Here is a 7,006-nt window from a genome sequence, read left to right on the forward strand (position 1 = left end):
TTATAGCCAAAGAAAATATCCAGTTTGGTAAAAACAAATTGCGCTTCAAAAATACTTTGTTCTACATCCAATATAAAATTAGAAGTAATACCACAATTCCAGAAAAGGTGTTCAATAGTTTCCTCATAACTACCACAGAAAGTACATCTTGCATTCTCATTAAGATTTATTTGACATGGTAGGTAATTTGTTCCTAATATACGGTGGAGAAAACAAAACTAAAAATTGCGAATCTTACTCTCATTACAATGATGAAGAAAGGAATACGGAAAATGGTCTGCCACTGTAAATCATTGAACTCAAAATAAATATTCCATTTATCAATAGTGTAACGCTAACTCAGTCTAAGATTCTGGGGCGTCCAAATATTCCCTGCTGAGGACTGGTGGTGGTATGGAAACAAATGCGGCTTGGATGGTTGTATGTTAGTAACGACGAGCCTTAAATCTCGCTATTACATGCAAAAGATATAACACATAGATAAACGAGTAAAGAACAAGCGCTGTGTAGATTTCGCAATCTATTACTATAAACAGCCACGGTACAAACAATACATCGGCACGAAGCCCTCAATAATAGGTAGAAAAACATGCACTTAACGATAATGGTCACAAACGAGGTCTCAATACCGAAGTAGAGTCCTATAACGATACGTACAAAAGTGTATAAAAGACGAATACAAGACAGATACAAGTACGACCACAATGGTCGGAGCCAGGGCTACTACCGAACCGAACGATTCAGATCGGGAGCGAAGACTGGTCACAATTCTTGAGGTCTGCTTCAGCTGAGCTGGTGAGCAGACATCACGTGACCTGTAACAATTACGTAATGTAGCCTACGGCAAATAGAGGGCGACAGATATGATGACCAACGGCATCACAATAGTGTAATGCAAAGTCAATTTGTTTTTGTCTGTATACCGTGTTTACCATTCTAAGTATGTGGCCGGATTCCTTTATTGTCAAACTACAGCATGCTGAATACCAAGGTGCGGTTACGGTCGACCGAACTCTCTACGAACAGTTTGACGGTGGCGCTAGTCCTCTTTCCCGTGACGCAGCCTCTCAGATCTTCGACTGCCGCTGTTTGAGTTATTCCTTCTTGCCGTAACATGTGAGAACCTGTCTGGACTTTTATCATATAACAACCCTATCCGTTTCCTGTAACTCTGCCCAGTACCGACGTCTTTATCGTTATCAATCAGAATTGATAACCTGCTTACCTGAACTTCTATAAATACTTACCTGTGGAAAACGCACTACCAATCGGCCGGACCAACCCCTACAGCACCGGACCCTACCAAAAAGAGGTACCACTGCGCGCGTTGACTTAAGTTCTAAGTTTGTAAGTACCGGTACGTTATAAAGGACAGTATTATTTCCATTGTACATATAATGATGGAGGTAAACTACCCTTTCTTCTACTTTATCGTCTGCCGATTCCTTTTCCACTCCGAACACAAAAACCTAAAAATAACCTGTATCTGACTTCGTATCAATAACGACAGCAGGTACATGTACAGCCTTTATTAAAGTCCTATAGATATAACGTAGGCGCGTAGCGAGGAATTTGCAAAGGGGAGGGGCGAAGCCAGTAGGCAAACTATCTAGCGCCACCATAAGTTGGCGCGAAGCGTACAAGAATATTTTGGCCGAAAATGCCTCCCAGATCGCTGGAAATGACACTTCCCAGGCCTTGTAAGTTGCATCTAAGCATTTTCTATTTTGAAATTACTAGCGATATCATAAAACAAATATGCTCAAGGGGGCGCCCCCCCCCTTCGCACCCCCTTCCCCGCTTGGATACGCGCCTGAGTGGAGCTTGTTGTATAATGTCATAATTATCAATTAAATCATTATTTACCACAGCTATATTATCTTTCCAATGTCTAGATATAGCTAATATAATACCATGATATAAAGTGAATGGAAATACATCAAGAGAAAATTTCTGCCTAAACTGTTTTAATGAAAGGAGACAATTATTGTTGTCCAACAATTGCCCCACCCTCACCACGCCATTTTGATACATACAATTATAGAAAATAATGTTATCATTTATCTTGATGGATGAATTATTCCAAATAATTTCCATTTAGAAATTCACAATAGGGTTCTTGTATAAGAATAACAAGACCAGGCCCTGCAAACATCTGTTAAAAATAAATTAGCATTATTAATATCATTACTTTGAAAATTGCAATTAAATAAACAATTATTTCCATACTTCTTTAAATAAAAATTAAAAAACAAACAATTTCCAGTCCGCTGCAGTACCGTCGGTATACCTTTTAATCCAGGTGCATTTGAGACGAACTAATAAAGGATTTAATATGTGAGCCTTTAAGCCCCCATTCTCAATAGAACCAATTAAAGTGTTACGCTTGATCTTGTCAGGTTTACCCGCCCAAATAAAACGAAAAAGAATAGTCTGAAGTTTCTTTACACAAATATTTGGAGGGTCTGGTAACACCTGACATAAGAAGACAAGCTGTGAAAGTGATCAAGTTTTAACAATTATAATCCTCCCGATAGTTGTCAAATCCCTTGTTGACCACATATTTAATCTGCTCTTGAGACGGGACAACTTAGGAGTGTAATTCAGGCGGGACAACTTAGGAGTGTAATTCAGGCGAAACAGACTATCTTTGTCACTATCAAAAGTAGTACCTAATACAGTGACTGGTCCCAGAGACCATATAAAATGAAAATCAGTAATAAATTGAGGTTTTGCACTAACCATGCAGGGGTCCCAGTGGAAATATAGTTGTCTGCACAAATTATAGAAATATAGGTACTAAGGGGCAGCCATGTGTGACTCCACTAGAAGTACGGGAAAATGAGAAGGAGTATCCATTATAAAAAAAACACACGCGGCTACTTGAGTAAAGGATACGTATATACCCATCTTGTAAAATCCTCATTAAAATTAAAGAAATCCAAACATCTGAAAATAACATTCCATTCAAGGCGGTCAAACGCTTTCTCAAAGTAAACTTAGAGGTTAAAAACTGGCACATTATTATCCTTACAATAATCAATACAATATAAAACAAACCGAATATTAACACCAATAAATCTATTCTTAATAAAGCCAGTTCGATTCGAGTTAAAGGGAGTGAAGACTCGCGCACAAAGAAACGTCTGATGCCGGTAATCTGACCTAGTTTCGAATGAGTTGTAACAGAAGTGTTAGACACCATCATCGATCCCAGAAAATACACACACAGCTTGCGACCGTCGGTAATTAGACACTAATGTACAGTCAATATATACAGCTACGGTCAATATCCACAGCACATATAGCAGCGATGGACAGATTGATCAGGTCCATATAAAAGATAACAAGGTATCACGTTTCATTACTGTATGCATTTTGTAGCGACAAGAAAAAACTTCACTTGTAAGCAACGGAAAGTTAACTGTTGGCAGAGGGCGGCACTCGGTTTGGGGCGAGTCTTCAATGCCGTTAATCATGGTCCTGGTAGCAAGGGCCTTAGCAGCGATTTTATAATCCACATTCAATAAAGAAATACGGCGGTAGTTTTTAACGAAAGTGTGGTCTTTATTCGGCTTTGGAATCAAAGAAATTATACCCGCCCTTGTTCATCAGACATCCTGATCTCCCCATGTGCATAATTGAGCGAATTACAAACCCAAATCGCCGATAATGGGCCTAAAGTGTTTATAAAATTCAGCTGAAAGACCGTCACTACCAGGACTTTTGCCATCCGCAAAAGAATTAAGGGCTTCCAACATTCACTAATGCTAAGTTTTCCATCACACCTGTTCTTGGGTAAAAGGGTTGTAGTTGTAGTGTTGGGATTGCAATTTTCACTTGAGAATAACAAATGATAGAACTCAGAAAGATGACTAAGAATGTCAGTATTCTTACAAATGTCATCACTATAGTGTATTTTAGCGACTTTATTATACAACCACAATCTGTTTCTATCGTATAGCCAATATCATCAACATTTCAAATGAAAAAGCATTTTCATCTATATAGTCTATCAACTATATAGTCAACACAACATATATATATATTTAGAAACAAAATCATTACCAAAGCTTATTTCTTGAAGAATATGGCTTTTAGCCTTTCAAAATCTAAGTCCATACGGATGAAAATCATCAGTTTATATATATGACTGGTTGTAGTATTGTCTTTACTTGACAAGATGTAACTTTCCTGTTTCTTTGCTGTTGTACTATTTTTTTGTGTTACCCACAAGTGACTTGCTCAATAGGTCGTTGTCCGAAGAGTGGTATAAACATTGTAGTCACTGTTTGGTTTTCGAAATTCAACAACCCCTGGAATGACTTGTTTCAAGCTTGATATGGTTACTTCGGAGGCTGAAATTGCTTGCTTCGCAAAATTTGCTGTGTATATCTTAACACATCGCAATTTTTTATGGCATGGACTTTTATTTTTTAAATTGATCGTTTCCTATTTTTTGTTGTTGATACATCTGGCAACAGCAGAATGGATGACGTCATTACGGCACTGATTCATTGCGAATACCTTTCTTTCATGTTTTTCTCTTTATTATATTTACTGGCCAAAATGCATTGTCATGAAATCATCACAAAATAGAAGTATATAGGAATATATATAATATAGGAAAATAACACTCTTTGGGGGGGGGGGGGCAGCACACGTGATGACATCACAGATCACCTATATACTGTGATGCACGCCAGGGAAGAATCGCGAGTTTAGGTTAACACAGGTTCCATGCAATCAACCTTATATCGAGTAAGTAACAAGATATTGAAATGGGGATTTTCAAGTATTACAAAGTTCAAGGGAAAGAAGAGAAATGTTAACACTGGACCGAGACTGAACCTTAAAACTACTGACGACGCTGGACTCTACACCATACGGAGACCAGGACGTGTTAAGATAGGCTAGTTTGTCCAGAGTATAGTCATTGCTGGAAGTAAGTTATGCCAGACGATAGGAGCCGCGTGACATTGGTGGGTGGGGCTTCAGGGAAAAGTTTGAATAAAAATGTCTGTTTTCATTGTAATATGTACTTGGAAAATGAAAAAAAAAACTTAAGAAAATGCCAATAAATAAAGGCAGAGTAACATACGTTATTTCCCGGGCGTGACCTGGCTCAATAATAGTTATAATAATAAAAATGATGATGATGGTGGTGGTGGTGGTGGTGGTAATGATGATAATGATGGTGGCGTTCATGGTGGATGGTGGTGATGATGATGATGATGACGACGACGATGACGATGACGGTTTAAAGTGTCTCTAATAAGTTTTCCGTTTTCTTGTATTTTTTTTTTTAATTGTGTCCCATCACAGCGTGCCCAAGAAATTATTGGTACGATGAAGATTCGGGCCGGTCACACTACAGCGATATCGGATCGGAATACGATTCCGAATTTTACAGAAAAAAATCGGAAGCTTGGGTTTCCTATTAGGACGGTCACATTACAACGATATCGGTCCGGATTGTCTTCCGATAAAGTAGTCCGATCCAATTTATATTTTACGATCGGTCAGCAGAGCGATTTTTATCGGACGACTATCCGATTTGCGCAGTTTTTTCCAATCAGCGCCTTTGTTTATATTGACGTCACAATTTTGTAAGTGCCTAACTAGCTACCAATCATTATGGCGCACGAAGAAAATGAGAAATTGGTTGAATTTGTGAGGGTGAATCCCTCACTATACGATAAAACAGACAAGAATTTTAAGGATTCTACCCGGAAGAGAGATATATGGGACTCAATTGGGGGAAATGTCGGTATGAGTGGTAAGTAATGGTTTCGTGATCATAGGCGTAGGAGGCGGGGGGGGGGGGGCTTGGGGCTGCAGCCCCCAATCCAAAATTTTTGGTGAAAATTCGGGCAATATGCTGATAATTTTTCGGGCACCTACTGAAAGAATAATTATTTGCAATGTGTTTTTCCCTTTTTTTGGTGAAAATTCGGGCAATATGCTGATAATTTTTCGGGCATCTACTGAAAATAGAATAATTTGCAATGTGTTTTTCCCCAAGTTTTTGGTGAAAATTCGGGCAATATGCTGATAATTTTTGGGGCACCTACTGAAAGAATAATAATTTGCAATGTATTTTTCAATGGTTAAACTTATATTATTATGATCATTACTGTTGTAACGAATTCCCCAATAATTATAGACAATGTGGAAGGGTAATAAGACGGATAATGAATGATGTTATTGGCATGTGATGTAATAACCGATGAATGCCTATATGATATGCACAATAACATGTTGAATGCGCGCGGAGTGCGCGAAAAAATTTGGTTATATTTTTCGGGCAAGTCGTTACAGCCCACCCAAAAAAAAATCAAATTAGGCTCCTACGCCTATGTTCGTGATATGAAAAACCCACAAAATTAACTGGCGCATCACGCATTTTAGTGTAGTCTTGTGTAGTACCTAGGATATATAGGCTATTGTATTGCGACAGCTATGCTATTAGTATTAGTATTACTATTAGTATTATATTAATACTAGGCCCATATACATTTTGACCTTCATCTTCGGGCCGACCAACAATATTGCATCTGCTGCTCTCAAGCGGAGAACGATACTAAAGTTCGACATCACTCGCAACCTTTCATGAAGTAATTATTCTAAGCTTGTGGTTATGGTAGGCAAAGTCACTGTTTTATTGAGGGATTAGTGAAAACTTGTTTTCCAAATTACTCTGCCTAGGAAAGCTGAAATTTATTATTAGTAAATTTCAGAGATGGCTGCATTAAAATCCTGTCACGCTTGGTTGATCTACTTTTACGACAAAACGCAGTTAGTGCGATGGTAAAGTGGGCTCTGCAGTTCTTACAATTAGCTTTAATACTACTAGCCAAGTCAAACTCGAATTGAAGTTTGTAGCTTTTCGTGGAAGTGCTCTCAGTACATGTTTCAACTGTATATTCTACCCCTAAGAAATACACAGTTTCACCATGACAACCAACAAGCAAGAGCCAACTTCACGAAAAACTACGAAACTACA

At 38.3% G+C, this 7,006-nt stretch overlaps 1 protein-coding gene across 1 annotated transcript in view; it reads left to right on the forward strand.

Annotated features, from left to right (window-relative positions):
* LOC139963606 (ras-related C3 botulinum toxin substrate 1-like) overlaps nt 1-489 on the forward strand; it is a 17,668-nt gene extending 17,179 nt beyond the window's left edge. Inside the window, exon 5 of the mRNA XM_071964544.1 lies at nt 1-489. This exon is cut by the window's left edge and continues 1,396 nt beyond it. The gene's annotated coding sequence lies outside the window, so the exon portion shown is untranslated.
* Nucleotides 490-7,006: the final 6,517 nt, after the last annotated feature.

This window comes from Apostichopus japonicus, chromosome 22 (genome assembly GCF_037975245.1).
Source record: "Apostichopus japonicus isolate 1M-3 chromosome 22, ASM3797524v1, whole genome shotgun sequence".
Classification (NCBI taxonomy): Eukaryota; Metazoa; Echinodermata; class Holothuroidea; order Aspidochirotida; family Stichopodidae; genus Apostichopus; species Apostichopus japonicus.